Here is a 26,444-nt window from a genome sequence, read left to right as displayed (position 1 = left end):
AAGTTTCCAAGTCAACTCAGATATCGGTTTATGGGATTGTCAAATTTGTTATCGTCAGTAATAGTTGAGTTGAGTTGAGTTGAGCTTTACGTCACATCGGCATTTTTCCAGCCATATAGTGACGAGAACAAGTTTGCATTAGTAAATATTGTAAGTACGTACTCGGAATGAGTTTTATTTCAAAGACATTTATTGATTACATTGTCATTCAAAAGCAGAAAAAGTCATAGCATCAAATTTAAAGGCAGGCGGTTTGTTACATTTCATAGTTACAATTTATGGTTGCTACATTTCACAGTTACAATTTATGATACAGATCAACTTCCCTCAGGTAGTTCAGTATCAGATGGGCGCTCACGCGTGGGAACAGATCTTTCAGGTTTGTTGCATCATAATGTGAGTCCCTTGCAGGCGATAAGTCCACGCATTCAAGCAGAATATGCTTGACGGTGAACACCTCATCGCAAAGAGACACACATGGGGGTCCATCCCCATCCGTTTTCAGCAGATAGTCATGTGTAAATCGACTGTGGCCAATACGACATCATCGTAAAATTACCACATCGCGTCTTGACTGACAACCCAAGTAGGTATAACCGATTGTTGGCTTCAATTCATGGAGTTTCTTTCTTCCTACTTGAGTGTCCCACCGTTTTGCATCAGGTCCCGAGTATAGCTTTTGATAGTGGGTTTGAAGTCACTGTACGGGATTAGCAGTGGAGATAGGGGCTTTTCGAGAGCTGCTTTGCTGCAGCATCGGCCTTAGTGTTACCTGCTATGCCGACGTGACCCGGCAACCAGCAGAGGAGGATGTCATATTGGCCAGTAGAAAGGTCGTTGTACAGTTCTAATATGTCCAGGATGATTGGGTGACTTGAAGTCACGTTTAGAAGTGCTTGAAGGCAGGATAATGAATCTGTAAATACGATGAAGTTTTGGATTGATTTTGCTGTTGAATGTAGGTCAAAGCTGAGAAGATAGCTTTGGCTTCAGCGGTGAAAATGGAACTGTTGTCGGGGATCCTAGAGGAGACAGTCTTGGCTCCAATGACTGTAGCGCTGGCAACTTGTCCATCGTCCTTGGATCTGTCTGTGAAAATGGATCTATGGGTGTTATACTTCGAACGTAACTGGTTGTATTCCTGTTGGAACACCAAGGGATTTGTTTCAGACTTTTGAGTTTGGTGAGGGTAAGATCGACCTGTGGTTTCACCATTTGCCATGGTGGTGAGGACAGAAGTCGGTATGGTGCAATGATGTCGAGATCAATTTTAGCTGCAGTTATGTGTGGTTTGATCCTGATTCCAAGTGGTGGAACCAGGCTTGGCAGTTTAGGAAATAAGTTTTCATAGAGCGGGTTGAAAACACAATTGTATGCTGGATTGGGCTCATTTGAACGTAATTTAGTGATATACTGCAGTGAGAGTTTAAGGCGGCGTTGTTCAAGGGAAGGTTCATTGGCCTCCGAATATAGACTGTCTACCGGAGAGGTCCTTAAAGCTCCCAGGCAGAGCCTCAGTCCTTGGTGGTGGATAGAGTCTAATTTTTCTAAATTGCTTTTGCAGGCTCCACCGTAGACAATGGAGCCATAATCTAGTTTACTGCGAACTAATGATCTGTACAAGTGAAGGAGGGTGGTCTGATCCCCTCCCCACTCTGTATTTGAAACTACTTTTAGCAAGTCTAGAGCCTTCAAGCACTTTGTTTTCAAATATTTTATGTGGTAAGAATGTCATGTGGCGGTCGAATATGAGTCCAAGGAATTTGGCCTCTTCTACTACCTTGATGGGAGTACCATCTAAAGTTAGGTCTGGATCCTTGTGTGGTTTGTATTTACGACAAAAGTGAATACAATTCGTTTTGGATTTTGAAAACTTAAAACCATTTTCATTGGCCCATTTTTGGATTTTGTTAAGGCAGAGTTGTAGCTGCCTTTCTATAGTGTGCATGTTCTTACCATGACATGAAATACTGAAGTCATCCACGAAAAGGCACCCATCAACGCAGCTGTTCAGAACGTTAGTGAGGCTGTTAATTTTGATGCTAAAAGTGTGACAGACAGGATGCTGCCTTGGGGGACGCCCTGATCTTGGTGGAAATAGTCAGACAGTGTGGAACCCACCCGAAATTGAAATTGTCTGTTATTTAAAACCGAGATATGAATTGAGGTAATCTACCCCTCAATCCAAACTCGTGTAAATCTTTTAGGATACCATTCTAAGTCGAAAAGATAGATACTGTCCGGATGTCCAGATGTCATCAAATATATTTAGGTGTGTTTCCAGGCCTGTGAGATTGAAGGCAAGCCAGAAAAGCGAGGAAAAAGGCAGAGAACTATTTCCGCAATCACCCAACTGTCCATAACTTAAATAAATTTAAAATACTCAATGCGAAGGCACGTCGTACCTTCAAACAAAACAAACGACAATCTTGGAGGAACTATGTCTCCAAAATTAATTCACGTACGCCAATGTCCAGAGTATGGCACATGGTTCAAAGAATTAAAGGCAAAGGTTCAAAGTCTGCTGTTCATCATCTTAAAGATGGTGACAATTTAATTACTGACAAATCTAAAATTGCAGATAAAATTCGCGAAACTCTTGCCAAAAATTCTTCATCGGCAAATTATGTCCCCGAGTTTCAGAGGTACCAGAAACAACAGGAAAAGACAAAACTTAATTTCGAATCAAATAACGGTGAAGATTATAACAAAGTGTTTTCATTACATGAGCTACATACTGCTCTTGAGCAAGCTCATGACACTGCGGCGGGTGATGATAATATACATTACCAGCTACTGAAACACTTACCTGAACCATGTCTGATGACACTTTTAGATCTATTTGATCAAATATGGACGTCCGGAAATTTTCCTCCCTCGTGGCGTAATGCCATTGTAGTACCAATACCAAAACCTGGCAAGGATCATACAGATCCGTCAAATTACAGACCAATATCTCTAACTAGTATCTTGAAACAAATAACCTTATAACAAATATTCAATGTGGTTTCAGGAAAAATCGTAGTACCATTGATCATTTGGTACGTTTAGAATCCTTTGTTAAAAATGCTATAGTAAATAAACAACATGCTGTATCAATTTTCTTTGATCTTGAGAAAGCTTATGATACGACCTGGAAGCATGGCATTTTGAAGGATTTACATGATTTTGGTTTGAGGGGTCGTTTACCTCTTTTTATATCACAGTTTTTAAGAGGCAGGCAATTTCAAGTCCGAGTGGGTTCTACCCTGTCTGACCATTACAATCAGGATCAGGGTGTCCCTCAAGGTAGTATTTTGTCTGTCACTTTATTTAGTATCAAGATTAACAGTTTATCCAAGGTTTTAAATGATTCAATTGATGGATCGCTTTTTGTGGATGATTTTAATATTTCTTGTCGCGGTAAGAATATGCATACTATTGAACGGCAAATGCAGTTGTGTTTAAATAAAATACATAAATGGTGTCTAGAAAACGGCTTTAAATTTTCTAAATCAAAAACTAATTGTATACATTTTGTAGAAAATATAAACCGCATAAAGACCTGAACTGTTTCTCAATGGCACTCCCATTAAAGTTGTAAAGGAGGCCAAATTCTTGGGTTTAATATTTGATTCTCATTTAACGTTTCTGCCGCATGTTAAATCCCTTTAAAACTAAATGCCTGAAGGCCCTTGATTTATTGAAAGTCGTTTCAAATTCTGAGTGGGGAGGGGATCAAGCCACTCTCCTACATCTATATCGATCATTGGTCCGCTCGAAACTTGATTATGGCTCCATCGTATATGGTGGAGCCTGCAAAAGCAACCTTCAACTTTTAGATTCTGTCCACCACCAAGGCCTGAGACTTTGTCTTGGGTCCTTTAGAACTTCTCCTATTGATAGTCTATATGTTGAAGCAGATGAGCCTTCTCTTTCACAACGTCGCATAAAATTATCTTTACAATACATTACTAAACTATATTCTAGCGAGTCGAACCCTGCATTTAACTGTGTTTTCAATCCCTCTATGAGGAGTTATACACCAAAAACCTTCTCTTGTTCCGCCTCTTGGGCACAGAATTAAGCCCTTCATTTCAGCTGCCGGCATTGAGCTGGAAAATATAGCTCCTTCCCGTCTTCTTTCTTCTCCTCCTTGGCAACTGGTGAGGCCTGAAGTTGACCTAACTCTGACAAAGTTTAAGAAATCTGTAACTAATGACTTACAATATAAACAAGAATATACTCAATTAAAAATAATTATAATACTCACAAATCCTTATTTACAGATGGGTCCAAGGATGGTGGCGCGGTGGCTTGTGCCACTGTCATTGGATCCAGAACACTCTCCTCTCGATTACCAGATAACAGCTCTATTTTTTACAGCAGAAGCTAACGCCATATTAACAGCCTTAAAATATATTAAAAATCACCCTTAATATCAACAATATATCATCTTTTCTGACTCACTTTCTTGCCTTCAGGCTATTAAAAATATTTCTTGTAAACATCCCCTTTTATTAGAAATTATTGAATTATATAATGAGCTTGCTACTGGCCAGTGCGACATCGTCTTTTGTTGGTTACCCAGCCACGTTGGCATTTCTGGGAACACAATGGCTGATCTTGCTGCTAAGGCAGCACTTAACAAATCTGTGACGCCACTTCTTATCCCATACTCTGATTATAAAGCCAACATTAGAACATACATCCGCGATCTCATGCAAAAGAAGTGGGACACCCAAGTAGGTATTAATAAATTACATGCCATAAAACCCTACATTGGTTACACCTACTTGGGTTGTCAGTCCAGATTTGAAGAGGTCATTATGCGCCGATGTCGCATTGGCCACACTAGATATACTCACCAATATTTACTGAAAGGCGAAGATCCTCCGTTTTGCATCCCTTGTGATGAAAGAATCACAGTCAAGCATGTCCTGCTTGACTGTGTTGAATATTCCATCACAAGGGATAAGTATTTTAATGTCAAGACATTGAAGGATCTTTTTATAATGTTAATTATCATTTCATAGTTGAATTTTAAAAAAATTAGATTTGTGGACTGATCTGTAAATAGTTAAATATTATATTGTTGGTAGTTTCCATTAGTAACTGAGATTGTTAGTGGCTGTACCCTTTAAAGGGGGTTGACGTAGCGTAAAATTATTGTCCTCCTGAGAGGGTACGTAAGTCCCAAAACTTTCAAAGTCAATTTAAACTTGCCAGGATTTTTAAACGTAGTATTCTTGTTCTTTTAATTTTGGCTAACATTTCTTCCAATGGCCAGCAGCTGAAGGGATGGTGTAAATCCAGCTAGGGTCCATGCAGGTTGCAAAAGTAATGTAAGTCCCCATGGTCCCTAGTATCTACCTTCAGTTGTTGACGATCTATTGCCTATTTTTATATTTTGCTGTCCCCTAAAGTTAAAATGTTTTAGATTTAATTACTAGTTTTACATGTATATCTGTGATATTCTATTTGTTTTACTGCCCTTCGTCGGCAGATTTGAATAATTTACATATATTTTCATTCGAATATCAAATGTTCTCGTCACGATATGGCTGAAATATTGCCGATGTGACGTTAAATATTAACTCACTCACTCACCCAGGCCTGTGTCAGGAGGTGTTTCAGAAGCTGATAATGGATTTCATCAGCTCCTGCCGCAGTATCGTGAGCTTGTCCTAGGGCAGTACGTAATTCGTGGAGGGAAAACGTTTCGTTGTAATCCTCCCCATTATCAGAGTAAAAATTGACTGGTTTCTTTTCTTGTTGGGTTTGATATTTCTGGAACTGAGGGTTATAATTTGATGAGGAGGAGTGGTTTGCTAAAGTTTCGCCGAGTTTGTTTGCAATTTCAGATTTATTTGTTAGAAGGGAGTCACCATCTTTCAGGTGGTGAACTCCTGATTTTGACCCTTTTCCCTTGATCTTTGAATCATGTTCCACACCTTGGACATGGGTGTGCGGGAGTTGATTTTGGACACATATTTCCTCCATGACCGGCGTTTAGTTTGTTTGAAGGTACGTTTTGCCCTGGCATTTGTCATTTTAACAGCATTCAGGTTATGCACTGTAGGATGTTGTCGGAAATATTTTTCCGCCTTCTTCCTATTTTTCTTAGCTTGTTTGCAGTTTGTATCAAACGATGGTTTGCGTATGTGCGGGTTTGCAGAGGACTTAGGAATACTTTTGTCTCCGATGGCATTTAGGACGTCTGAAAATAGTTCCATGGGGTCAGGAACATTCCTGAAGTTGTCCAGCTTAAGTTTTTCTGAACATAGGGTTTGGAATAAAGGCCAATTGGCCTTAGTAAAATTCCATCTTGTTGTTGGTGGTTCATCCGTGGGGTTGATGGGAGTAAGAATTGTTGGGAAGTGGTCGCTTCCACAAAGGTCGTCATGGACCGACCATTCGAACTCATTTAAAGATTAGAATCTGTAAGTGATAGATCGAGAGCAGAGTATGTTCCAGTGGCAGGATGGAGGTAGGTGTTTGATCCATCGTTGAAGATGCATACATCATTATTTGAGAGAAACTCTTCAAGTATCTTTCCCTTACTGTTTGTATCAGTACTCCCCATAGGGGTTATGGCTTGTTGAAGTCGCCCATGATTATGCAGGGCTTCGGGAGTTGATCATATAAGTTCTGAAGATCTGATAGGCTAACGGTTGAGGTGGGAGGGAGATAGAGGGAACATAGTGTAAACCCTATTTTCAGAGTCATGCGGACAGCAACAGTTTGTAGGTTGGTTTTAAGTGGAACAGGGCTATGAAGGATGCCCTGCCTCACCAGGATAGAAGTGCCTCCTGTAGCCTTTACACCGGGAGGAGAAAAAGGAGTGGTAGGAACTGTACCGACGGATGTCAAATCTATCGGTCCGTTTTAGGTAGGTTTCTTGGAGACAAAACGCAGATGGTTTGAAGTCTTGAATCAATAACTGTAATTCATTATAATTATTCTTAAGTCCTCTGCAATTCCATTGGATCATGTTTTGTGGATTCATGGTGCTTCCACTGGTGACATGTCACGTGAACGTGAGAAAGCGTTTGATGAACTCTTATTGGTGTCAGGTGGAGTTGGAGTTACCTCCATATCCAGAGGGCCAAAGGAGTTATGGACCTCGATGGGGACCTCTGAAGGAGAGGTGGTCTTTGGTTTTGTGTTTGTCAGTTCAAGTTGTTTTAGTCTCTCTAGCCTCTTTCTTTCCCTTTTTCTGCGCGCAGTTTCTGTTTCTGGTTTTGGCATTTGTTCTGGTGTTTGTGATTCAGAAGTTTTGACTTTTGGCGTTGGAGATGGAGTGGCTGAGATAGGCTGAGTTGTGTTGAGTTCAGTTGGCTGAGAAGACGTGACCCATGTCAGGTCGGTCTGACATGAGATGGCTGCAGTAGTGATGGTAGGACGGGAGACAGCAGCAGAGCAGGTGATGGTTGAAGGGGCTGCAGTTAGACTTGCAACCCTCTTCTTTGCTTCGTGAAAGGAGATATTTTCTTTGTGTTTAATCTTCAGTATCTCGGATTCGCGTTTCCATACTGGGCAGAACTTGGAAGAGGCCATATGGTTACCACCACAGTTTGTGCACTTCACTTCCTTAGTACAGTCGTTGCCCCTCATGCTTGTCACCACAGCGGTAACAGACAGCAGAGCAACGACAGGACTTGGATCCATGTCCAAACTTCGTCACGATATGGCTGAAATATTGCCGATGTAACGTTAAATGATAACTCACTCACTCACTCATGTCCAAACTTTTGGCAGTTGTAGCACCGGAGTGGATTGGGGACATACACCTCCACACCAATGCTACAATAACCAGCTCTAATCTAGTCAGGAAATGTTTGCTTGCGCGAACGTGAAGAGATAGGTCTTCGTTGGTTGAACAACACCGTCCTTTTGAAGGTAAATCGTTTGACGGCTGTGACGGATTGCTGAGAGAGTTCCTTGACAATTTGTTCTTCAGTCATGTCAGACAGGCATCGAGCTCTGTCCCGTACAATGCCTCTACACGAATTAAGGGTTTTGTGTGCTGAGACAGCGACCTTGATATTTACAAATTCTTGTATTTGAGAAGATTTAAAGATTGGTGTTTCCGGGTACATTCTATCAGGAGAGAGCCAGATCGGAGCTTTGTGACATTGGCAACCTCTCCGCAGATACCAGCGATACCTTTGGAGATTGCAAAAGGATTCAATTGCAAAGGTTGCTTGTCACAAGCCTCAATAATCAGGAAGCGTGGCCAGTAGTCAGGTCGGGGGGGGGGTGGGCGTACTCTCGTCAGACGAGGAATTGTCGGTATCCATGTGTCTTCGTTTTGAACCGGGGTATTGGGAAGCCATGTCGTGGGTAATGTGGTTCGGCATCCCCTCTCCCCACCCACCGTGGAGTGTCAACAAGGACGATCTTATATTGCAGCGGATCTCCAAGCTGCAAAGACCAGGGATAAGGGGATGTTATACTCCAGCGAATTTGACATGAAATGCTGTAGCTGCCTACCAGATTAAAGGTCAGGATGGTTCTGTCCATGACAATCAATTGGAGACGTACAGAAATCGGAGGTCAGCATCACCAGATTGGCCCATGAGCCACCGCCTTCTGTGCATGGGTCTGCGAGGCTAAATTGTTTCGTAGAGTATTTGTTAACATTTTGAACATGGTCAAAAGTGTTATGTAATACCACGTTTTGTATAGACATTCCATGCACAGGGCAAGGCGTGACCAGCCGATTGGTAGAATCGGGCCTATTCTACCACCCGTCTAGGCAAAGTTAGGGTCGAAGTGGTGTGTTGGATTAGTGAACACTATTGCCGGTTCCGTCATCCTCAACCACCAGACTCCCTTCCTCTGCCGACACAGGGATGCAACCCACGGCAAACGGGTTGCCCAATTTGGTCGCCTCTTACGACCAGCAATGGGGTGCTGTGGACCTATTCGACCCCGGGTCCACACGGGGGCGAAGAACCATTGGCGTTACCCAGCACCCACCACGAGGAGGTTGCTCTTCAAGGGGTGCCTCGTCAGTAATAGAAAAAGTCTGAGGAAACCGCGAAAGTTTTAAGAAACCGTCATGTATGTTTACATCTACAGCACAACAGACGTATTGTAATATCTTTGGCGACATTGTATTTTTCGTTTTTCTTCAACTGTTATTTCCAAGTGTTTATGATGTGATGTATTTATAAATCAACAACATTAAATGTTTATTGAGCAATTATTTTTCTTATTCTCGTGCACAAGAGAGTTTGAGTCTAAAACATTGAATGAACTGGAACGATGAATGAAGTCGTTCCAGCATATTGTTATAAACCAATAAAATCGTTTATATTCTGAAACAGCCAAACAACGTTCACCAAAAGGTGTAACCTCCCTAGGGACTTACCAGAAAGATACTACATTGTGTCCTCCTTCCATTATGGATAATAACAAACACTATTTTGACCGTGGATTTTGTACAATGATATGACACCATCAATTACATGACTCATAATGCTATGGCGTCAAAAACCTGATGACATCACAATGCTATGACGTGATAAAATTGATGACGTCACAATGCTATGTCATCGCTGCAGTGCAAGTCTAATGGCAGTACCGTGATCATAGATATATAAATTACTAAGCGATGTCCCATGCAATACCATATTTATGAAACGAGTGAATGGTTTGGTATCTAACGTGCGAAAGCGAGCAAAGCGAGAATATCAAGCAAAGTACTTCTTTCCTAAGAATTCAACCGAATATCGACCAAAGTACTTCTTTCCTAAGAATTCAACTAGTGTGATGACTCTCAGCTTTCCGGATGTCAAGCAAGGTCTAATACTATTGTATTAGCATTGTGGCGTCATAACTGTAAACCACTTTGACGTCATATGTGCGGCATCACGCGATGTTATTACACAATGTGTAATAACAATTTAAAATTATTAAACAGTGATATCTTCAAAGGGAGAGTAATAAATACATTTTTCATTGAAAACTAACGAAGAGTGATTGTTGATGATAATAGAATCTCACCCTCGTGTCTTCTGATATCAAATATGTCAACACTCGTTGATAAAAGTAAAAACAATATTATTTGTAACTTGTTCAACTCGTGTTGATATTATCGATATCACTGATATAATTGTAGACACTTAGGTGAGATTCTCCATTCGCCAGATTTTACATATTCCATAGATTTTTTATAGATTTGTTAAGACCTGTATATTCTATATGAAAAACTCTTTGAATGAAACATTAGTACAACTGACTGTATTACTTGAGGACAGTTATTAATATTTATTATTAAATGTACATACACACATATTTATCAGGAATTTTCCAGTTCATGCAGTTGTATATAATACCTTCTAAGGGACAGTGATGTCTAATGATTCGTAAGGTGGTTTGATTCGTTTGGCACAAAAGTTTAACGTTATACTCGCTTTGTTTTCTATAATATAATCACTATATATTTACAATAATACCATGACAGGACATTAAACTGTTAACTTTATTTCTGAAAGAATTGTACCAAATAATTACAAACATGACATGTCCCCTTTGGTCAAATAGCAAGCACTTTTCTTATAAATATAAAACCTGAAAGTTATGGTCGATCTTGCCCTCACCAAACTCAAAAAAGTCTGAAACAAATCCCTTGGTGTTCCAACAGGAATACAACCAGTTACGTTCTAAGTTTAACACTCACAGATCCATTTTCACAGACGGATCCAAGGACGATGGCCAAGTTGCCAGCGCTACAGTCATTGGAGCCAAGATTGTCTCCTCTAGGATCCCCGACAACAGTTCCATTTTCACCGCTGAAGCAAGGGCTATCTTCTCAGCTTTGACCTACATTCAACAGCAAAATCAATCCAAAACTTCATCGTATTTACAGATTCATTATCCTGCCTTCAAGCACTTCTAAACGTGACTTCAAGTCACCCAATCATCCTGGACATATTAGAACTGTACAACGACCTTTCTACTGGCCAATATGACATCCTCCTCTGCTGGTTGCCGGGTCACGTCGGCATAGCAGGTAACACTAAGGCCGATGCTGCAGCAAAAGCAGCTCTCGAAAAGCCCCTATCTCCACTGCTAATCCCGTACAGTGACTTCAAACCCACTATCAAAAGCTATACTCGGGGCCTGATGCAAAAAGGTGGGACACTCAAGTAGGAAGAAAGAAACTCCATGAATTGAAGCCAACAATCGGTTATACCTACTTGGGTTGTCAGTCAAGACGCGATGAGGTAATTTTACGACGATGTCGTATTGGCCACAGTCGATTTACACATGACTATCTGCTGAAAACGGATGGGGATGGACCCCCATGTGGGTCTTTGCGATGAGGTGTTCACCGTCAAGCATATTCTGCTTGAATGCGTGGACTTATCGTCTGCTAGGGACTCACATTATGATGCAACAAACCTAAAAGATCTGTTCTCACGCGTGAGCGCCCATCTGATACTGAACTACCTGAGGGAAGTTGATCTGTATCATAAATTGTAACTGTGAAATGTAATCAATAAATGTCTTTGAAATAAAACTCATTCCGAGTATGTACTTACAATATTTACTAATGCAAACTTGTTCTCGTCACTATATGGCTGGAATAATGCCGATGGGACGTAAAGCTCAACTCAACTCAACTCTTTCAGGTTCACCCTTCAATGTATAATTATGAAGAAAAATAGAGATAAGATAATGAACGAGCAAAATCCGGATCCTGCCATTATATTCGAATATAATATTATGTTATGTTTTGAAATGTTCTCTTTGATTTACGTGAAGCCGGTGCCAGGTGCGCGCGTTGTCCACATTAAGATATATGATGAATCCAATTTTCTTATCTAATTTCCTAGCTACATTTAAAGATTATACCTGAAGTCTGTTAGTAGGCCTGAAATCTGTTAGTAATGATTCAACAATGGTCAAAATATATCTCCACAATCAAGAGAATATGGAAATTTAAGAACCAATTTACATAATGGAGAGGACCATCCATTTAGCTATTACTTCCTCTCCCATGTACGATTTCATATTTTTTTCATAATTTGTAATACTTCCAAAACGTTTCCGGTTACAACATGGCTTTTTGTATTGGAATAGTTTGGCTAATCGTGAACAAAACATCACGAAAATTGTTTGTCCGTATCCACAGCAAGTTCTCGCCAAGTGACAGGAGTTACAATGACCCCGTGCTAAGTACATGGGAGTTATGCCCCCTTAATTTTAACATGTGCTCATGTGTGCCACAGTAATTCCCGCGGTAACGTCTGGAGACAAGGCTTGGGAAGTCCACGAAGAAAGACATCATAAGACAATGGTAATAACATTTAATCAAATTAAACCTGCGGATCAGGAAATAAGGCAGTATTTGCCAGAATTATCCACTTTAACTCGATATGAACTTGCTATTTGCCAATATAGCATTATTTTTGTTGGTTGCCAAGCAATTTTGGAATCATTGGTACTTTTTTTTGAAAGCCCCGAGGCTTAGAAATGCACTGACCTTACTTGGCAAGCAGATGGTCGGAGAGATCTGACTTCCCTAGAATATATTCGGTACATCTTGTCGGTTGTCTGATCGGTCGTGATCTGTCAGTTGTCACCTGTCAGATTTGGCGGGTAAGTTGATCACGTGCCTCGATCACATCCGAGCTTACGATCAACATCGGCTGGCCAATTCTATGTTACATAATGTACAAGGGCGGTAGCACCGATCACTACAGTAACACCGTTGTTGATGCTACTGCAAAAGCAGCTCTCAACTATTCTGACACCACTGCCAATTTCTTACAGTGATTACATACCTGTGGTTGGGTCCATTATCTGAGATCAAATCCCAAACAAGTGGAACATCCAAGTGGTATACATAAATCGTAAATTATAAACACAGTGTAATTGTACAAACAAGTATGTATGGATTTTTCTTCAAAGGGAGTAGAAGTACTCTAAACTAATATTTGACACTGAGAGGAATTGTAATTTCCACATCATTCATATTATGGTGTTTTTTTCTATTTGGTTTTGATAGCAGCATATTTATTTGTTTTAATGCTAGGATTATTGACTTAAAATTTGGTTTTGATAGCAGCATATATATTTGTTTTAATGCTAGGATTATTGACTTAAAATCACCAGTAGGCAGATCCATGGTGTATCGCCCACCACAGTGTCCTAATGATCCCTAGAATATTGGCCTAACTGTGGGTGATCTACAGCCCGTTTATGAATTTGGTTTGTTATAATTGCTTTCTTGATTGTTCAACGCAACACTCGCAATATTACAGGTACATGGCGGTTATCTGTAAATTATCGAGCCTAGACCAGACAACCCAGTGATCAACAGCAAGTCTGACCATCACACTTACACACCAGTGTATGAATTAATTTTGTAAAAGTCACCGGCTTGGCCACATCATATTTCACTAGCCCTGCAAAATATCAACATCAAAAAGCACGTCGGCCAGAATTGGTGTGATGTTTAGTAATTGAAAATGTTAAAAAATACATTTGTATCGTAATGGTTCCTAACCTCTTTTGCGAAACACTATTAACATTGTATATATAGCGATTTGTATATAACATACTGTTACTGTTATGAAGTATTTCTTTTCAATAAGCATGCATGCACGCACGCACATACAGACATACATACATACATATATACATATATATCTCTCTCTCTCTCTCTTTCTCTGTTATGTGTCAGTGTTATTCATTGTGATACTCTGTTCAATGTGTTATACTAGGTATAGTAGTGTGTTCTGAGTTCTAGAGGCGTCCACTGTGTTCTGGTCCACAGAATATCATAGTGGGGTCTGGAATGTACAAGGTGCTGATTCCACCTCTGTTCTGTCTCATCACACAATACATCTCAAACCACAACAAGACCAACATTTTGTGTGATCACTACTATATACCTAGGGTACTCTGCCTAGACCTAATATTACCATCATTGTCTTTAATGAAGAATACAACTGTATGGATGACATTGCTTATTGCATAGAGCGACGTTGGCCAGGGGAAGTTTAACATTGTGGATGAGGTGCATGATGGGTACTGCAGGCTGACCATACATGGATCGTAATGCGATACAGGGCAGCCTGACAGTCAGTAGTACATAGACAATGAATTCTTAATGGCTGCACTATCATGTAATTGCATACTTAGCTGCCGAATAAAGCGTTGTGGACCCAAAACAAAACCCTATACCCAGCCCGATATACTTTGCATTGATCTTAGAATAAAATTGGGAATGTTCTTACATTTGTGTAGCTATTATTAGGGTCGCCTGTGAATCTGACACACATGACGGGCGAGTTAAACATGTAATAGGCAGCATTTTGGCTTTACGTTCTGTCCCTTATGTACAAGGTGGTAGGTTAAGTGTGATTTAATTGATGTTGGAGAAATTGCTTTCTACATTCATTGTCGCCAATCCAGTCAAATTTATTATTTCCAGGTATTCGTCTGTTCATTTATGCTGAAATTATTAGCAGACTTTAAATTATTAGTTTGAAAAGAAATTTACTGTCGTCAATAGTAATGTCACGAATCCCCGTTGCATCACAAGCTTTGCACGATACGATTTTGATGTTGCACCGATTTCTACATCTGGCCCTTCTTAAAGCCATAAAATATATATATACCTTTCAATGGCTGAAGACGAGCGTTATTGCGAAAGAGGTTACTTAGGGTGCACATTCCCAGCATTGCCTATGAGGGAGGATCTTGTGGACACATCAATTTACCACAATTTAAGCAATTTGTAGTACTTGAAGGGAGGCAAAATACTATCAAATATCTCCATATCAAATTGGAGACGCCAAAACTGTGGGTAAATGAATAAATTGATGTTGATACTGCTCTAGTAATCTCTACCAAAGTATTTGGAGACTGTGAGCTATGGAATGAGCTTGCCATCTAGCTTGTGACTGCTTGTTAGGTGCAAAATGTCGGAAATGCAGCATCACGATTCGTATCTCATCGTGACCTCTGTATCGAGATACGTCAGAGTTTGGCAATCTATATCCTTTTGTTATATTGTATCGTCTTGTATACTTAAAATGTTTTAAATCTAACTACTAGTTTTTATATTTACATCTGTGATAAACGAGTTGTTTCACTGTACTTTGTTGACAGGTTTATAATTTACCTATAAGTATTATAAATATATAGCTTGATATAGTCACAATATGGCTAAAATACTCAAAATTTTAACTCTCTCGAGATACGTATCGTATCGTGATTCACCTGTGTCGTGACATCCCCGATCCTCAATCAAAATATCATCGCTTGGTAACGTGATGCGCGAAATTATCCCTGCATGAGATGATCTTTACCTGGAGCTTCCACATCATGTAATGCGAGGGGATATAGTCGACGCCTCATCTGTCCGGCCGTCCGTATTCATTATGTTTCCGGAGCATAACTCAAAAATGACCGTTTAATATCTTTCAACAAAAGCTTGGTAGCTATATCGAACAGAACGTAAACTGTCGCCTATTGCAATTTACATTTTTTTTTGTCATTTTTATTCTCTTTGTTTCCATGGAAACATTTTGGACTTAGTCTCAAAAGAGAGGGGTGGGCTTCGTTTGACGAGCACAACTCGAAAACCATTCAATATGTTTTCAACAAAACTTGGCCGATATTTCAAACAGAACATAAAGTGATGCCTTTTCCTATTTACAGATTTTTTGGCATATATATTTTTTCTTTGTTTCCATGATTTGGACTTAGTCTCAAATGGGAGAGACGGGTTTCGTTTCCGGAGATCAACTCGAAACCCGTTAAATATCTTTCTACAAGAATTGGCAGATTTATCAAACTGATCTTGAAGTGGGGCCTTTGCTATTTAAGGATTTTGGTACTTATATTTTTATGATGTCCATGGAAAAAAATCGTCTCATGACTCTTGTTTAATGGGCGTTTCTTTCAGAAATTAGTGATGATGCAGTAGGCATTTATCCTTTTAGATATATGAGAGAATGGGTAAGCCACCCATATGTTTTATATTACATTATTTATTCTGTTTCTCATCTTGCATCTATATATACTTCATATGTTTCAGTGGATGTATTCCAAGACGTGACCAAGCAGTTGCTAAGTTCAGTAAGTACGCCGCTTATGATGGCCACATCTTGTCCATGGGGATTCATGTTAGCTACCTGTATGGTGCAAAACAAGAAACAGACAATAAAAAGAAAAGACAGAAGCGAGAACACAAAGCTAATGAACTGTTAAATAAAGTATCAGCTTTACGCAACTCAAACTCTGGGTCAATATTGATTCATCTCGTCGGTTTAGAAAAAGGAGATCAGTTTACGGGTGCATTTGATGAGTTTGCCGACACCAAACTTAATGCATTGATTCAAGATGGAAAATTCTTCCCTGACGTTTATAGGAAGCAAAGGCTAAGTGATCATGAAGAATGTTGTGACTTCCATGATTTTCTAGTTTTGTTCGTTTCTGCAGCTTCAACTGTGACAACTTCCGACTTTAAAACCAAGGTAGCTCTTGATGACTGCCTCTTGGACCCTGCTGCCGAAGCACTCCGGACATTTCTAAGGGAAAAGAAACAGTACAGTGGTACATTCCATTCACTTCCTGGAATTGACTCGACATCGGTCTTAGCAGAAATAAGAGAAAGTAGGTCAGTCCAATTGAAAAGTCACTTTTCACAGAAAGTCAAAGAAGATGAGATAGTTGATCAGATTTCCCTCAAACTTCGTCTCCCGGAATATATAAGTGCGTTTGCCAAACTTGAAAAAGGTGGTTCTTATTTGTATGGCATACACGAGAAGAATGTGATCTATGGTAATTGTGGCTATGACTCTAAGGTACCAGCTCTACAGCCCCTAATAATCACTGAAGGAACCAAATTCAAGGATCGACTAGCACAAAGGATAAAAGAGAATACCCTTGTTTGTGACTATGACGGAAGGGAATCAGACGATGCTGAGGTAGCAGAGGTACGGTTTATCCCTACGAGACAGAACGTGGAGGAGACAATCAAGAGGCCTAACGGTGAGCGAGAAACTGTTACAGAGGCGGTTGTTGTTCACGTAGCCGTGAGGCCAGTGACAGGGATAGTGTTCTATGATAAACAGGGACCACTGGCATACAGGTATGACGAAACTACCAACTCGGTCACGAGAATGAATATCACTGAATGGTTCCACTCGTTTACTAGACGAAGAGCCTCGGACACAAACTAGCACAGGACAAAAACAGATAAAGGTAAGGACAAAAGGTAATATATATCTCAGCTACGTTTTATTTAACACACCCAACAAATTATGGTGTGAAAACTATATTACTCACTGAAAGAAATGAAGTATTTTTCTAACAAAGCTAATCTCTAGATAAACCTAGAAGTAAGTTTGCACTAGGCAGTTATTTAAATAAAGTCTTGAGGTGACGTAATATTGTTTTCTGACTGTTAGGCGTCTTGTCACACCTTGTCGATTTAGCCAAATTATGCCGACGAATGGCAATTTTGCGAATATACTGGCGTATGCTGAATAAGTAGTACGGCGAGGTCGTCGGAAAATTTTGTGCATGCCAACGTATGGCCCATACGTCTTGCCTACGCAGGCCATAAGCTGTAGGTAAGTTATGCGATCGTTGGCACACATTCATACATGTACTCTTTATGTTACTCATAAGTCGAAATACATTGAAATAATGTCTAGCGTATGCAAAACCTATTTCTAACCTATGAGTAACGTGCTTTGAACGAATGTGTAACTTTTATCGTTTTATCTCCAACGCATATTGAAGCATGTAGACATGTTTGACGTGTTCCACGGAACTTACTGAACATGTTACTAACTTACAGCTACCGTATGATGGCGTAATGGCAGTGTTCTTCGAAATGTGAGGTTGATACGGTGACGTCGATACTGCGACAGTGATGCTGATACTGCAATGTCTATTGCGGTTATGATTTGAATCATCAAGCAGCAGCCTTTTCATTGGCTACGACGTGTTATCCTCGGCAATACGCTTCCGCACTCTGTGCATAAGATAAACAATCGTTGAGCACAAGTTGTGAACGCCGGCAACACACTAACATAATACCATAACATAATGCAGATACAAACATACAGCATCATCAAGACATTATGCATTTACAATCTGGAAAGTGCATCAGCACAGACATTGTCTTTGCCTTTAAAACGCCTGATCACAAGATTGTCATAACTCTTTGATTCTTGTTCTTGTTTTGTGAAGAAAAGTCAAGGGATTGTGATCAGTAAAACTTCAAAAGGAGAAGTTGTTGTACCTAGGTATACTTCAAAACGCTGCAAATCTAGCCAAAGACCTAATGTCTCTTTCTCAATGGTAGAAAAAATGATTTGATGCTTGTCAAACTTCTTGGAAAAATAACAAAGTGGATGATCAATTCCTGAATCTTCCTCTTGAATCAGGACACCACCTTCACCTACATCACTTTCATCAGTCTGTAACTTAAATGCTTTTTCAAACTTTGGTGCCTGCAATACGTTGGTAAGGCTTTGACATTTTCAAATGCAGTCTGACAACTGCTTTCCCACCGGAATTTTACCTTTTTTCACAAAAGGTTGGTAAGTGGTGATACCACATCTGAGACATTTTGACAAAACGTTCTATAATAGCCTGCCATACCCAAGAATCGCATGAGGTACTGGAAAGTGTACAATTGCTTCAACTATAGCATGAACTGGCTGAACCTGGTCATGCCCCACAGCATGCCAAAAAACCCAAATTAACACTTTGCAAGATTCACGCACAATTTACCTTCATACAGTCTTTGGGAGAAAGCACGGATTCTCTTCAGATGGTCTTCCCACTCCATGTCGTAAGTGATGACATTCATCCAAGTACGCTTCGACACTATCAAGGCCAGATGTGACATTGTTGACGACTCTCTGGAACGTCCCAGGTGCGTACGTCAGACCGAATTGCATCTCTTTGTATTGATACAGACCATCTGGTCAAGTGAAGGCGGATATTTTCTTCGCACGGTCTGTGAGAGGAACCTGCCAGAAGCCCTTAAATAAGTCAAACTTACTTATGTATGTAACTTGACCAATGCAATCGTCTACACTCGGAATTGGACAAAAATCAGTTTGTGAGAGTGCATTGACAGCTTTCCTGTCAGTACAACAGCGCCAACTACCTCCACCACTCTTCAGCACATGAACACACTGTGAACTCCATGGACTGTCATTAGGTTCAATAATGTCATTGTCTTACATGTATTTCAATTCTTCCACAGAATTTTACGTTTAACAGGATTCATTCGATACAGATGTTGCTTTACAGGCATCGATATCATGGCTAACAACATCAGTTCAGCTAGGCACATCAGGGAATAAGTGAGAGAACTCATGAATCAAATCTGACATTTGAGCTTTCTGCTTTAGGAATAAATGTGATGATTTATCATCAAGGTGAGCTATCACATCAGAATTCCTTAACTTCCGTGAAGTCATACTTCACATTGCTGACCCAATCATCAATATTATCAACACATTCACCATTGTCTTAGCACAATCGATAACTTGGGAGAGTGTGGAAATACAATTGACCTGTTTGGTTTCTACCCTGTCATGGTATTTCTTAATCATGTTTACATACCACAATATTTTTTGCTTATGACGGCCAGGAGATGAGGCGACCTAGTCTGTCACTATCCTTTTTGTCAACAAGATATTGACCCTGGTATCTAGCTCTCAGTCGTTGACCAGCAATTGGAGTAAGACTAACACTTTCTCTGCAGGAATGAGATTCCTTTATGACTCTTTGTCATACTTTTGTTTCATGTTTGCTTGTGAAGCTTTCAGGGTTTCTTTGGCCAACTCACAAGCTTTTGAAAATTGTTCCGAATCTAGAGTGAGTGAGTGAATTTAGTTTTACACCGCACTCAGCAATATTCCAGCTACATAGCGGCGGTCTGTAAATAATCGAGTCTGGACCAGACAATCCAGTGATTAACAGCATGAGCATCGATCTGCGCAATTGCGAACTGATGACATGTGTCAGCCAAGACAGCGAGCCTGACCAACCAATCCCGTTAGTCGTGACGATAAGCATGGGTTACTGGAGATCAGTATTCTAACCGGACCTTCACGGGTCCCAAAATGTAGAAACATCGTCCAAACGGTTGATCTCAGGATGGTGATTGTAAACGTTTTAGTGGCCTCCACACACTAAGACCAAATGCAAGCTCAAAGGGACTAAACCCTAAACGTTCCTGAACTGACTCCCCTGACAGCAAAGAGCAACAAATGCACATTCTCATCCCAAACCTTCTGTCTCAAAAAATAAATCTTGATCATATTCTTCAAAGTTTGATGAAACTTCTCTAAAGCTCCATGTGACTCTGGTTGATTAGTACTAGCCTTCACCTGCTCAATACCCAATAACATAACATAACATGTTGAAACACCTTTGATATACAATTTTGAGCCTGATCACACTCAACAAGACAAAAGCCTGGACAATCACAGCATTGACAATCCTACGAAGAGGAATTGCTCCAGGAATGAGTGAGTTAAAATTTATCGTCACATCGGCAATAATTCAGCCATATTATGACGAGAGCAATTGTTTTTATACATAATAATTAATGTTAAATTGTAAAAACCTGTCAACGAAGCACAGTAAAATAACTAGATTATCACAGATTCGAATTTAAAACTAGCAAGTAAATCTAAAACAGTTTAACTATAGATGACAATACAAGGTAAAACAGGGTATATTGCAAACAACTGAAGGTAGATTACCATATTAGGGACCATGGGGACTTAGAGTACATTTGCTTCCTGCATGGACCCTAGCTGGATTTACACCATCCGTTCAGCCGTTAGCGGTTTAGACACATTTAGCCATATATTAAAAACACACATATTCTACGATTAAAAAAGGTTGATTTAATTTAAATTGACTTTGAATGTTTTGGGACTTACGCACCCTCTCAGGAGGAAAATCATTTTACAATACTTCAACCCCCTTTGAGGGTACAGGCACTAGCAATCTCATATACTAATCTAAACTACCAATAATAAAATATTTATCTATTTACAAATCATTTATTCTAATTCTTGTAAAAATGCAATAATTAAATGAGAACTTATATTATTAAAAAGATCCTTAATTGTTCGTGATTTGAAATAATTATCCCTTGTGATGGAATATTCAAAGCAGTCAACCAAGACAGGCTTGAATGTGATTCTTTCATCACAAGGGATACCAAACAGAAGATCTTCGCCTTTCAATAAATATTCGTGAGTATATCTAGTATGGCCAATGCGACATCGTTGCACAATGACTTCTTCAAATCTGGACTGACAACCAAAGTAGGTTGTAACCGATAGTTAGTTTTATTGCATGTAATTTATTGATACCTACCTGGGTGTCCCACTTCTTCTGTATCAGATCACGGATGTAAGTTCTGATGCTAGCTTTGTAATCAGAGTATGGGATAAGAAGTGGTGTCACAGATTTGTTGAGTGCTGCCTTAGCAGCAAAATCGGCCATTGTGTTCCCAAAAATACCAACATGGCAGGGTAACCAACAAAAGACGATGTCGCACTGGCCAGTAGCAAGATCATTATATAATTCAATTATTTCGATTAAAAGTGGATGTTTACAAGAAAGATTTTTTATAGCCTGAAGGCAAGACAGAGAGTCTGAAAATATGATGTATTGTGTATATTTAGGGTGTCTATTAATATATTTAAGAGCCGTTAGTATTGCGTTTGCTTCTTCTGTGAATATTGAACTGTCATCTGGTAACCTAGAGGAGATTGTTCTGGACAGTGGCACAAGCAACTGCGCCACTATCCTTGGACCCATCTGTAAACAAGGATTTGTATGTTTTATATTTATGTTTCAATTGATTAAATTCTTGTTTATATTGTACTTCATTAGTTTCTGATTTTTTAAATGTGGTTAATGTTAGGTCAACTTGTGGTTTAACGAACTGCCAAGTAGGAGAAGAAAGAAGACGAGAAGGAGCTATATTTTGCAGCTCAATGCCGGCAGCAGAAAGGAATGGTTTAATTCTTCGATCAAGAGGTGGAACAAAAGAAGGCTTCCTGTTGTATAGATCCTCATAAAGAGGATAAAAAAACACTATTAAATTCAGGATTTGACTCGTTACAATATAGTTTGGTTACATACTGCAAAGATAATTTTATACGGCGTTGGTTAAGAGGTGGCTTATCGGCCTCAACATAGATACTGTCAACAGGAGAAGTTCGAAAAGACCCAAGACAAAGTCTTAAGCCTTGGTGGTGGACAGAATCTAAAAGTGTTAGGTTGCTTTTGCAGGCTCCACCATATACGATGGAGCCATAATCAAGTTTAGATCTCACCAATGATCTATATAAGTGAAGGACGATAGTTTGATCCCCTCCCCATTTAGAATTGGAAACAACCCTTAGCAAATCGAGAGCCTTCAGGCATTTAGTTTTAAGGGATTTAATATGTGTCAGGAAGGTTAATGGGAGTCGAAAATGACACCCAAGAACTTGGCCTCTTTGACAACTTTGATGGCATTTAGAGATAGTTCAGGGTCTTTATGCGGTTTGTATTTACGGCAGAAATGTATACAATAAGTTTTGGATTTAGAAAGTTTAAAGCCGTTTTCAAGACACCATTTATTTATATTGTTTAAATACAAATGCAGTTGCCGTTCAATAGTATGCATATTTTTACCATGACAAGAAACATTAAAATCATCCACAAAAAGTGATCCATCGATTGAATCATTTAAAACCTTGGATAAACTGTTAATCTTGATATTACATAAAGTCACAGACAGAATACTGCCTTGTGGGACACCCTGATCCTGATTGTAATGATCAGACAGGGTAGAACCCACGCGAACTTGAAATTGTCTATCATTTAAAAAGTTAGCTTTATATTGAGGCAAACGGCCTCGCAGTCCAAAGCCATGTAAATCTTTTAAAATGCCGTATTTCCACGTAGTCTCATATGCTTTTTCAAGATCAAAAAGATTATTAATTAGAGCGTTTTTAACAAATGAACCAAAACGCACTAAGTGATCGACAGTACTTCTGTTTTTAACGGAAACCACATTGTATATCTGTTATAAGGTTATTTGTTTCCAAGTACCAAACAAGTCAATTATTTATCATGCGTTCCATGGTTTTGCAAACACATCTAGTTAGTGAAATTGGTCGATATTTGGACGGATCCGTATGATCACGTCCAGGTTTAGGTATTGGTACTACTATAGCATCACGCCATGAGAAAGGAAATTCTCATGGAATTGCATTAAGTATTCATATTTTCCGTGCTCTTTCTTAAACACCAATTTGCAGGGTCAAACTAACGTCAGTACACCCTCGCTCTTGGCTATAACTATATGCTTATATGCATTTTTTTATTTAAATTGTTTTCATGCATATCTTACTTCTCTACACTTTGTGTAGATATTATATAAATTCTGTACAATTGCATAATATACTCTCGTGCAGTTGGCGCGATTTCACGAGATGTCGGCCATCTTGGGTCGGCCATCTTTGTTGTTTACATCCTTACACTGCATTTTTCTGTCGTGTGTAAATTATATCTCTATAATTTTAGCACATATATATTATCTATATATAATGTATACTTTACATGGTACCCTTTGCTTATCGTTTTTATTCCATTTTGGATAAATTTCACGATAGTCTGCAACTAGCTTCCCTGTCAGGCATTGACCCCTAAGACCCAGAAGCGGCGGGCGGCTGACTTCACGTTCCCAAAAGAAGTGAGGGAGGTTGTGGCCGACCATGCCGAGGTGGTCCCCCTGAGTAAATCTAAGCGTAGGGGCATAGGGGTGGTAAAACTGTAAAGGAGGCACACGTAAGCACCTCTTCCGGTGTGGTGGTCCCTCCATCCCCGGGCTTTAACATGGAGCTTCTTTTTCAGCAGCAGCTCGAGGCTATGCGTGTCATGGTTGAGGAGTTGGTGGTCGAGGAGACTGTGACCCATCACCTAGGGCTGAGCAGACCTTGGCTTCGGCTCAAGATCTGCAGGGTGAGGGAAATGGCGAGCAGTATGCTCTTTTTCGTGTCCTAGTTGTGGACGCGTGCAGTGTAACCTTGGCAGCCCTTTGTGGGGGTAACTCCCCTTCACTGACAACCTCTGGGCCTAGCCAAGGCCAGCCTGTGCCGCCTTTCTCTAGGGACGCATTGCGCTCTTTGTCTGTTGGCTTAATGGGTGCTGTACTAGCTACCTGCCACAGCACCAGGCTACCCTGTTTGCCCTCCCTTATGAGCTTGGTTCAACCTTGTTTCCAGGGTCGGTGCAGATTGTAAGGCAGGCAGCGCTGGCAGCGAGCTCTTACAAGGAGTATAAGGTACTTTCAACCATCCTACCGTGCCCTCTTTTTCTTCCTCTTCCAAGCCGTGGCTGGGTACAGGGAAGTCTTCCGTGTGGACTCTCCCACAAAAGAAGAATTTCTCAGCGACGAAAAAGCAGGTTAAGGGCAAAGGGAAAGGCAAGGCAAAGGGCAGGGCAGCTGGTGGTGCCCAGCAGCCTTTTTGGAAGTGAGGGAGGTTTGCTCCAAACTCCCTCAACCTCTGCATCCCGAACTCGTGGGGACTGGAGTGGACACTCCTTCCACTGCCTTCTGCCAGAAATCCCTGTTGGTGGCCGACTATCCCACTTCCTGTCAGACTGAGCAAAAGTCTCTTCAAATCCCTGGATCCTGTCCACTATCAGAGAAGGCCACATGCTGCAGTGGAAGAAAGACCCTCCACATTTCTCAGGCATTCGTCACACTCCAGTGCCAAACCAGCCAGAAAAAGCAGACTTCCTCCGAGTCGAAATCAAAGCGTCGCTAGTCAAGGCTGCAATCGAGAAAGTACCAGTAGGAGAGGAAAACGAAGGAGTTTACTCCACTTACTTCCTACTTCCGAAAAAAGATGGAGGCTTCAAACCCATTTTGAATTTGAGGGGACTGAATCGCGTCATAAAGGTACCTTCCTTCGACACTGCATTCAATGATCTCCTTATTACAGCCGGGAGATTAGCTTACGTCAATCGACCTGAAGGATGCATACTTACATGTCCCAGTGCACCCCTCGTTCAGGTTCTCATTTGAGGAAGTGAGTTATCGGTTCAAAGTGCTACCATTCGGTCTCCCTACGGACCCGAGGGTGTTTATCAAACTGATGATGGTACCTGCACTGGTCGCCAGGTCACAAGGTTGGCTTTGCCACCTTTACTTAGACGACTGGTTGATCCGAGCTCTGGCACATCGGCAACCAAAGCAATGTTTCACAGTCTCATTCGACTGGGTTGGAATGTGAACTTGAAGAAATCAGAGCTAGTTCCGTCTCAGAACCTGATTTTCTTAGGGGCGAGATTCAGTACAGGACAGGGGTTAGTTTCACTATCCCCCGACCGCATCAACAGGGTGAGGGAAGAGACTCTGTCATTCCTCTCGGCACCCAGGGCCCCAGCTCGAACTTGGTTCCTTCTGCTTGGTCACATGGCAGCTACACTAGATGTGGTATGGAGAGGACGGCTAAGAAGGCTCTTTCCTAAACATAGACTCAGATAGAGGTTCCTCAGTAGCTATTTGCTCATCTTCAGTGGTGGACCAAAGTCGAGCAGCTCTTGAGAGGGCTCCTCTCAAGGCCTCGACCCCATCTCTCTCAGTGCAGACAGATGCCTCCCTTTCCGGGTGGGGATGTTCTGGGCAGTCTCACAGCTTCTGGCCTCTGGTCCAAGAAGGAACCTTGCTTGCACATCAATGTGTTGGAGCTGAGAGCAGTCAGACTGGTTTTCGAGAGCTTCAAGTACCATGTTCAGAACCAGAGGGTTCGTCTAGAAATGGACAACCAGACGGCGATGATGTACATCCTGTGAAGGCGAATCCTATCCCCACACCTAGTGCATGCTCAATTGAAGGACATTCAGGGTTATCTCCCAGTTGTACGGACCGTTCCAGGTGGATCTGTTTGCGTCGGGGGAGGGGGGACAAATCAGATTCCTGTGTTCTGCTCTCGGATCCAAGACCCAAGGGCATACGTTTCCGACGCCTTTGCACTGGGTTAGACGGGCAAGATACTGTGGGCTTTCCCGCCCCTACCGTTAGTCCCCAGGGTCCTGTCTCAGATTTCCGCCCCTTTGGCCATTCATGAGCTGCTTTCCAGTAATTCTCAGGTTTGTGGCTCAGCCTCCTGTTCCATTCCCTTTTCGTCCGGACCTTCTAACTCAGAACGGAGCACCACACAAAATTAACACATTCAATGGGTGGCTTGGCCTCTGTCAGGTCTCAACTCGAGGCACGCGGAATTCCTGCTCCAGTTGCAGACACAATTCTGACTTCGAGGAGGGGTTCGACAAATGCTCAGTATGAGGATAGATGTGCCCGTTATGCACTCTGATGTGACAATAGAGGGTTTCCGGACCTTTTTCTGCAGATCTAGTCAAAAGTCAAAAGATGTTTATTGTAC

At 40.8% G+C, this 26,444-nt stretch overlaps 1 protein-coding gene across 1 annotated transcript in view; it reads left to right on the top strand.

Moving 5' to 3' along the window:
• LOC124286843 (mRNA export factor GLE1-like) overlaps positions 1-26,444 on the top strand; it is a 135,109-nt gene that overhangs the window by 10,037 nt on the left and 98,628 nt on the right. The window contains exon 2 of the mRNA XM_046723285.1: positions 16,046-17,227. The gene's annotated coding sequence lies outside the window, so the exon portion shown is untranslated. The remainder of the gene's footprint in view (positions 1-16,045; positions 17,228-26,444) is intronic.

The sequence above is a fragment of the Haliotis rubra genome, unplaced genomic scaffold (assembly GCF_003918875.1).
Source record: "Haliotis rubra isolate DU_JTF1 unplaced genomic scaffold, ASM391887v1 Scf393, whole genome shotgun sequence".
Classification (NCBI taxonomy): Eukaryota; Metazoa; Mollusca; class Gastropoda; order Lepetellida; family Haliotidae; genus Haliotis; species Haliotis rubra.
The sequence above is the reverse complement of the archived record's forward strand: the minus strand, read 5'-3'. Positions and strand labels throughout refer to the sequence as shown.